The sequence below is a fragment of the Thalia democratica genome, chromosome 6, assembly GCF_965202585.1.
Source record: "Thalia democratica chromosome 6, ktThaDemo2.hap1.1, whole genome shotgun sequence".
Classification (NCBI taxonomy): domain Eukaryota; kingdom Metazoa; phylum Chordata; class Thaliacea; order Salpida; family Salpidae; genus Thalia; species Thalia democratica.
Window position 1 is genome coordinate 20,409,859 of NC_139170.1, and position 10,036 is coordinate 20,419,894.

Consider the following 10,036-nt stretch of genomic DNA (forward strand, 5'->3'; position numbering starts at 1 on the left):
TAGTTGAGTAGTCCATTGAAGACTTTCCAAGCAATAGCTTAACCATTTAAGCAAGCTTTCCATTATTTTTCTGTCATTAAAAACTGTTTTTAACTTAACTTCCTCTATTAAAAATTCTGTAATTTCGAGTATCTGTGACTGTAAAGTATTTTCAAACTCATTAGAGTCTACCAGTTTAGCAGTGATGTAAGTCAACAAAATAATGTCTTTCATTTCATCAACAAATGCAACAAGCTTACTTTTGAAAAACTTATTAAATAGTAAAACAGCACATTTTATAGCAAAACTATTATTTGTGTGATTGTTGCAGTACAAATGGTTATCAAATAGTTGCTTGATATGATTATAATATATGCTATGTGCAATAGTTTTTGCTTGTACTGTTTTATTAGCTGCAATTAACTTGCTTACTAAACTACACAGCAATCTAACTATTTTATCTAGTATACACATGTCATTATTGCTAAAACTTTCTTTTAATGGACTAGTACTAGTAGGATGAAGACCTATTTTCATGCAAACTTCTACAAAAGCATTACTACCACAAGGCAATTTAAGATCCAAAAAAGCATTTAAAGTCATTAGTATATTAGTACTAAAATCAATTTGTTCTCTATTACCAATTTCAGTTTTCAAAATTAAGCTAAGAGTCTCATATGGATACAAACATGCAACTGAAATAACCTTTTGAAAATCAGTATGGTCAAGGCTATAAGTAGGCTTTATTAAACTATTTATAATACTATTTCTATAACCTAGAAATAAATCTGAAATAGGTAAAGCAAGATCAAGCTGGGAATCAATTTTTACATAAACATCAAGTTCTTTTGCTAATTGTACACCATACTCAAATAAAAATAGTTTAGAAGCCATTGGTAATTTCTTACAAACTTCAAAAAAAATATGCCTTGTTTTTTTTAACAGTAATAAAAGATTACTTGTAGTTTGACTTTTATTCTTAACTAGCTTTAAAGTGAGACTATTATTAAATAACACCAACTTTTTTAGCAACTTACGATCATACAATCCTACTGGATTAGTAAGTAAAATATCTAAGACATTTTCTGCTTTTTCCAAGTTAATAGGTTCTGAAACTAAAAAATGTACTAAATAACTAGAAGCTTCAGTATATCTTTTAGATGCTACTTTTAATGCAGACTCCGACAGGTCTACATTTAAGTGTAACATTTTTCTCTTTTCATTCCCAGAACTTTGCAAAAGGTACAAGGCATAAACTACCTGTTTATTTGTTTCTATATCAAATTTACCTGAAATCAATTTTAATGATTCATTCAAAAATGAAGTGTTAAATATTGTAGCTCTTTGTTCAATATTTAAGCTTTCAAGTATACTTAGCTGTTTTGAAAGGTTTATATTTGTTTCAGAAAAGTTATCATTGCAAGACTCAAGAACTTTAAAAAGTTTCTTTGCTTTGAATATTTTTTCTCTAGAAAAGCTTGTAAAACATGTTAATTTTTTCTCAATTAAGTGTACGCATTGCTCTAAGCTGCACAATTGTTTACTAGAAAATTTTGTGCTTAAATCACTTTCAGCTAACTTTTTAATGAAACTTAAAGTTCTGGTAAAAACATCCAAGTTTTTTGATTGACAATATATTGTTAAAACAGTAAGTAAGCACAAACTAGTCAGTAGCATGTTAGAATTTTCTTCTTTATCTTTTGAAATTGATTTAGCTTCTATTGTGTTTAGTAATGTACCATGTAATTCATATTTATAAACTTTCTTTATAAGTTTTATAAGTATATGATTATCTAAACTAAAATTTATGACAGTATTAACTAATCTTAAATTTTTGTTTAATGGCTTAAAAAATGTAGAACTGTAATTTGGTATTGCCAAATAGTTTACTAAAATTTCAAGGACTTCATCTGTTTGTTCATTTTTCCTCAAATCAGAGTATGCACCATCTTTAAGGAAGCTTGAAAAATTTTTAGATGACAGTATTAAAGCAACCATAGTCTTTTTACAAAATATCTGTAAAAGAAAAACATATTTTAGCAATAAAAATTCTTAGAAAACTAACAATTGTAAACTAAGGTCATAGGGGAGACCAACAGTTTATTATTTACAAAAAATAAGATTGGTCCATATTTTAAAGCTTAAATAATTTATGTTGTATGATACTTTTTATAGAACAGAAAAACTTAAATTAAATTTTGAGATACAATCAGCTTTACTAAAATTTTCTGATTCCTAAGTATGAAAAATTAAACATTTCAAGCCAATTTTCTCAGTTTTTAGTAAAATTTACTAAAATTTGTCTTATACTTCAAACATTGAGTATCGTTTTAAATATTACAATCACCTTAAAGGGAACAGATTTTTGGCAAAAATAAATAGTTTATAAATAGATAAATAAAAATATACTTATTTATTATTAACTAATAAAACTTAAATATTTAATCACTTTTATTTGACAACATAAAGCCACTATATCAATACAATGATTTATATTGATTACAATATTGTAAAACAAACTAAATTCTTACTATGTATTTATATAGCTTGTTTAAAATAAAGTACCTTTTTAGATTAAACATATTATACTTTAAACATTGATTTATAGCATATAATTATGGTTAAAAAAGACATTGAATTTAAAATATTTTCAATTTGATATTGGTGCAACATCATCCTAGGTAATTACCAAAAATTTGCAATTAAATTTAAAAGTCAAATTGTACAGTACTTCTTTTATTATACCGACATATGTTTCTGTGTGTTAACAGATTAATTCACTTCAACTGGGTACTGTAAAAAAATAAATAATGTAAGAATAGAAGTTAAGGTAGGTGTATACATGTGATCATTTAAATAAAAGTAATTTCTACAGATTAATTGTTAATAATAGGTAAAATATTTTATGTTATATCTGACTGTTATAAAACTATATAATATTTGTAACTATTAAGTCTAAATTAAGTAAAGTATATTTGTTATTTTATTGTGTATTTTAACTTACTTTACTTAATTTAGACTTAATAATTACAAATATTATATAGTTTTATAACAGTCGGATATAACATTAAGTATTTCACCTATTATTAACCATTAATCTGTAGAAATTACTTTTATTTAATGAACACATGTATACATCTACTTTAGCTTCTATTCTTCTTAATAGTTAAATTTAATACTCTTAATTTTGTTATTTTAAATGTGCAAAAGAAATCCAGTAAATAGTTTAAAAATCTGACCCTACAAGTTATTTAGAAGTATATTTAGGGTAGCAAATGATACTTTATTTATTTCTTCTCCCTTAATTTTAAAATATACTTTAAGTTAAAAAACAATAAAACACATTTGGTAGCTTATTATTATATTAAATTTAGACTAACTTTTTTAGATAATTGATTTATCCCCTATTTTTTTTTTAAGGAAAGTATTATTTTTTATATCAAAAAAATTATTTTAGTCTGTACTACAAAGTTTTTTTTTAAGTAGAAAAACATCAGAATTAACTCACTCTCCCCTCTACAAGAATAAACGTTTTCTGAAGGTCATGCAAGTGAGTTTGAGCTCATCACGTGTTATTCCACCTGCCCTATCTTTAATTTTACTAAGAAAAATTTTTACCATTTATTTAAAAAATAAAACTAAACCTATAAACAAAAAAAAGTAGAACTTTTAACTAACAAAAATAAAAAAAAAAAAAAACTAATCCTAACCCTCTATTGAAAAAAACCCTGGTGACACGTCATTTGGCAAACACTCACAAGGTTAAAATCTCAACACTAAAAACCACAAAGTGTGGGAAAATCCTGAAGCTCAAATCCCCAAGCAAGTGCTGCCGACGTTCTAAACAAAACAGCAATAGCAACAATCAAATTATGGGTTTACTATCATTTCTAACTCACTATCATTTCTAACCCGATCATTTCTAACCCGATCACTTCTAACCAGATCATTTCTAACCCGATCACTTCTAACCCGATCACTTCTAACCCGATCACTTCTAACCCGATCATTTCTAACCCGATCACTTCTAACCCGATCACTTCTAACCCGATCACTTCTAACCCAATCACTTCTAACCCGATCATTTCTAACCCGATCACTTGTAACCCGATCATTTATAACCCGATCATTTCTAACCTGATCATTTCTAACCCGATCACTTCTAACCCGATCATTTCTAACCCGATCAATTCTAACCCGATCATTTCTAACCCGATCACTTCTAACCCGATCATTTCTAACCCGATCATTTCTAACCCGATCACTTCTAACCCGATCATTTCTAACAAGATCATTTCTAACCCAATCACTTCTAACCCGATTAAACCCGATCATTTCTAACCCGATCATTTCTAACCCGATCGTTTCTAACCTGATCATATCTAACCCGATCGTTTCTAACCCGATCATATCTAACCCGAAATTTATTTAGCCGATCTGTATTAATATATTAAGGGCATAGGGGGGGGTAAACACCCTTTTTTGGTTTTTGATCTTATTTTATATAGTTTTTACTAAGTTACAAGATGCTTTTTACAGATTTTAAAAATTCAAAATAATTTTTGAGATATAGCCGGTCAAAATCGGAGGCAACAATAGGTTTCTTATGGGAGGCGCAAACTAAAACAGCAAAAATAGACTATTTCACTAAAAATCTATCTTCTCCTACGTTTTTTGAGATAACTACCTCAAACTTTCAGGAAACGTTCCTTGATATATTTAGAAAATTCTGTCGGAAGGAATTTTTAAAAAATTGAAAAAAAAAAAAATTATAAAAAAAATAAACAAAAAAAACAGTTTTTTTTTAGTTTTTTTATTATAAAATTTTTATTTTTTAATTTTTTTAAATTCTGTTCCGACAGAATTTTCTAAATATTGCAAGGAACATTTCCTGAAAATTTGAGGTAGTTAGCTCAAAAAATGTAGGAGGAGATAGATTTTTAGTGATTTCTAGTTATTTGCCGTTTTAGTTTGCGCCTCCCATAAGGATCCTATTGTAGCCTCCGACTTTGACCGGCTATATCTAAAAAATTATTTTGAATTTTTAAAATCTGTAAAAAGCATCTTGTAGCTTAGTAAAAACTATATAAAATAAGATCAAAAACCAAAAAAGGGTGTTTACCCCCCCCTATGCCCTTAATTTATTATTTTTTAAAGATAAGGATTTGTTTTTAAAAATAATAATCTCAACAAAATTGTTTTTTTTTTTTGAAGTATAATTTTTTTTGTTTAAAATAAAACCAAATGTTCAGATAGCTTTTGTTAAAAATTAATTGTTGATATTAATTGGTTCATTTATTGTTTTGACAATAAGGTTTAAAATTGGATTATTTATTAAGTGTAGTTAATTAGTTTTAAAAAGCTTTAGGAAAAGTATAAGTCTTTTGTATTCTAAAGATTAAATATTAAGTTTTGATAGTCGTCAATGTAAGAAATATAATGAGTATCGCAGTGGTTAAAGTCTATTCTGTACTTTCTTTTGAAATGATTCTATATGGTTAATATATTTTTTAAGTGTAGAAACCAGATTACCAATTTGCCTCAAAATTCAGGGAGAATTTATATGAAATACAACTTTTTAAAATATTAATATCAGTGTTTATGGTACTTTAATTAATATAGTTAATAAAATTTAGTAATTTAAAACTAATATCATTAAATTCTAAGTTTTTTAAACAAAAGTGTGTACTGTTTAATACAAAGCCAAAAGTAAAGGTAGAAGGTCTTTTAAATATTCAGAACTTGTCATTTACTCGAACTTAAATTTAATTTTTATTCTTAAATCAACTGGTAAACAGTATATAAAGATCAACTGTAATTAAATTATATTTAGTTATAATAAACTTAACTATGAAAGTTTAGTGTCGAAAAATTATTATTACGCATTTTAACTTTTTATTTTGAAATAAAATTTATGAAACAAAATAAATTTACATTTTTCATAAAAATTTAAAAGTATTCAAAATTTAAACTTGCAAAAACACGATTATTCTCACGACTACTAGTAGGTTTTTCTAAAATAATTTTCTTGATATCTTTTGAAAGTTATTGTTTTACATGTTTTCAAAAACACAAAAACTTTAGAATATTTAGCGATCATTATACTTGAAATGTAAGTATTAATTACTAGATTAAACTATATAACTTAAAAACTTATAACAAAATAATAAAACCAGTTTGTATTGTATTATATAGTATTGTATTATATAGTATGTATTGTATTTGATTATATAGGTTTAAATTTTTAATTAAGAAAAAACTCATCATTTTTATAGAAAATTAGAGGTGCAAAAAACCACCGAGAATAAAGTCAATAGACTGCAAGCTGGCTTTACTGTAATGAATAAAAAATAAATATGTTTTGTGTAATAATCGTTTAGAATATTTGATTAAAACAAACAAAGAACTTAATGGAGTTTTTATAAAATTCTGCTCATAATTATACTTAATCCAACTATAATTACCTTATTATTCTATTTCAAAATGTTTTATTTTTAATACTTATTTTGCTTTTACTTACGTTATTTCAACTGCTCATAATAAAGTAATTTTAAAGAAGTGTTTGTCAATTAAAGTACTAATTTAAGTCGCAATTAAAACATAGGCGAGATTTAATTACCCTCGAACTTGTTATACAAATAAACTTGTCTGTTTAACTGTTAGTGCTAAACATATTTTTTTACTCTAAAACTAAGTAGGAATTTATTAATGATGTGAAATCCAGACGGCAATCGACATAACAACTTTTGCGGTTTAGTTATATGACATAACTGTTTTAATAGCTAGTTTCTATTAAAAACCATACTTTTCGACTTAATATAATAAAAGTTTTTTAGCTTCTCCGAATGTTTGTTTGAATTCCATTATCTTAATAGGCCTATGCAAGTTGCATAACAATTTGTATAAGTTATTAAGATGAAACTTTAAACTACCCTACTATAAAAGGTTAATACACTAGTAAGCAATAACAAAACATTTACGTAAGACTTTCAATGCAGTTTTTTAACGTAATATAAAAGTTTTTGTATCTGAATATTACAATTTTAAGAGTTGACTTTTTAAAATTTGCTTATGTTAAAACTATTTTAGTCACGTTAATTACAATAAGATTCAACTAAGATATAACTATCACTGCTTATTTTAAAATCCTACAAATAAGATTTCAAAATACTTTAAGGTAAACAAAATTGTATATGAATAACGAAAAACGTCTCTTAAAGTGTATTGAAAAAACAAAAAAAAAATAATAGAAAAAAACTAAAAATATGTGCATGATAATGAGGTAATAAAAATATATTAAAATTATGTTAAGTTAATACTAAAATTAAAACTTATTCTAAAAATATTTTTACGTAAAACAATAAAATCATTATGTTTAAAGTAACTAGAAGTTTAATTCTTTTTTTATTATTTTAATAACTTCATTAAGACTAGTTTGTTTTTGCATGAAATTTAGATTAAAAAATAAAAACGTAACATAAGTAAAATGGGTTAGAAACGATCAGGTTAGAAATGATCGGGTTAGAAGTGATCGGGTTAGAAATGATCGGGTTAGAAATGATCGGGTTAGAAGTGATTGGGTTAGAAGTGATCGGGTTAGAAATGATCGGGTTAGAAGTGATCGGGTTAGAAGTGATCGGGTCAGAAGTGATCGGGTTAGAAGTGATCGGGTTAGAAGTGATTGGGTTAGAAATGATCGGGTTAGAAGTGATCGGGTTAGAAGTGATCGGGTTAGAAGTGATCGGGTTAGAAATGATAGGGGGTTAGAAATGATCGGCTCCCCAAATTATGATATCACTGCCACCAAGTGATTCCACAACTAGCCATTGAAAAGTTAAGCAGCAATATACCATTATGCAGTGTAATTTATAAACAATAGCTACAAAACAACAAACTCTAAAAGAAAATCTTATGTAATTTATTGCTAGCATTAAGTTAACACAAATCTTGATCAATATTTAAAAACTTGACAAATAATTTCTCTCTTAACAAACTTGTATTAGAAAAAGTAAAAAATCTCAACAGAAATGTTCCTTTATATATTAAAAATACGTTAAATAACATAAAATATTTAACTTAAATTTATACAGAAATCAACGAGGAAAACTAAATATATAATTAATTTAGTTTATACAAAAATACACAAAAAAAGACAATAAAACAATATACTCAGGCATGTGATTATAAGCACTCAAGTTTCACTTCTTGTAGCAAGTTATTAGAAAATTTTTATAACCGCATTTAAACTTATCTTTTTTTAATTTTTTTAAATTTTCTGGGACACTAGACCACAACTTTGGACCCAAATACCTAATGGAGTTTAGGCCAAGTCTTGTTCTCAGGGTTCGTGCGCGAAATTTTTTTCATTTAGCCTGACTGAGACCAATTTAGCCTGACATTTTTTCAAAGTAAAGAAAATCCCCTTTAGAAGTCATTTTAGGTAATGGGGGGGGGTCTTGATTAGTACTATTGTAGTCTCTGACTTCAACCAGCTTTATCTCAAAAATGTTTTTAGCTTTAAAAATCTGCAAAAAGCAACTCATAGCTTAGTTACAACTCAATAAAAATATGACTAAATTGTGAAAAAGGTGATTGACTTCCTATGCCCTTAACATAACAAATTCAGTGATAAGTTTTAAAATAAGTGTTATATATAATCTATTACTAGTGTAAAAATTAAATATATATTACTAAACACAATTGTTCAATTTAATTAAGCACTAAGTAAAAACATTATAACAAGAAGTTTTATAATAAAACGACCTGCATTGTCGTGTTTTTTAACATTTAAAATATAACGCTTACACAAGTATTAAAATAAATAAATAAAATTTATAGTATTTTGACTAATACTTAAAATTGATGCATAATTATAAATCCTAAACTCTAAATAGATACACTGATTGTTGATGTCGTATCAGATTTAAAAAGCTTAATTTTAAGTTAAAAAAACCTTTAATATTTTATTCGTGTAAAGAAAAATGAATTGTACCTAAAATTTGTACTCCCAAAAAAATTTAGTACTTATATCTTAAAGCTAAGTTTTAGTGTTGTGATAATCTCTAATGACTTTAAATAAACAGTAAAATATATGAATAAACTGCTAAAAGTTTTAATCTAAAAAGTATTTGGTATAAAGACTTTAAATTATAAATCAAAACAGTTCAACCGACTAAGCTCTTAAAAACATTGTTGATGTAAACAAATTCAAACAAACAGCAAAGTTATTGAACTAAACAGTAAAATTTAAACTGAATTTTTTTATAAATATTCATAATTATGAAGAATATAATCTACTCAAAACAAAATAATGAAAATTTTATAATTTTTTTTTTAAATTCAACAAAAGATTATAAGCATTTATTTTTACAAATACTGACTGATTTTGTCTTTAATAACTATATTTTTATTTAGAAATAAATTCACATCTCAATTTGATCTTAAAAAGATTTCTCAATTTTTTTTAATCAAAAATTTTCAAGCATTTGAACTGAGAAAAATCGAGATTCTCAAATTTTTAAATAAAAAACTGATTTAGCCTGACGTTTTTCAACTTTTTTCAAAAAAAACTGATTTAGCCTGACTTAGCCTGATTTAGCCTGACGCGCACAAACCCTGTGTTCTAGGTCTTACAGTTATGAAATTTAATTTTTTTGAAAATCTTGTATTATGTTAGTGAAGAGAACTAGCAAGAGTAAAACTTTTATGCTCAACATCAAATCCAGTCATACTATTTTGCATCAATTTACAAACTTGCAATTTAAACACATCATCCAAATTCAGCAGACCAGTTTTCACAAACAGTGGGTTTGTTGGAGTCAAAGCAGGCACACCACAAACATACCTCACTATCCTTTTTTGCATAGTAACAATTTGTTTCAAATAACATTCAGCAGCACCACCCCAAGCAGATATACAATATTGAATATGCGGATAAAACAAACTATAATACACCATTTTAAGTGTACTCACATCCAAATAGTACCTCAATTTTGACAACACAAAAGAACTTTTAGACAGCTTTGATTTGAGAGATCTTAAGTGAGTCCTCCAATTC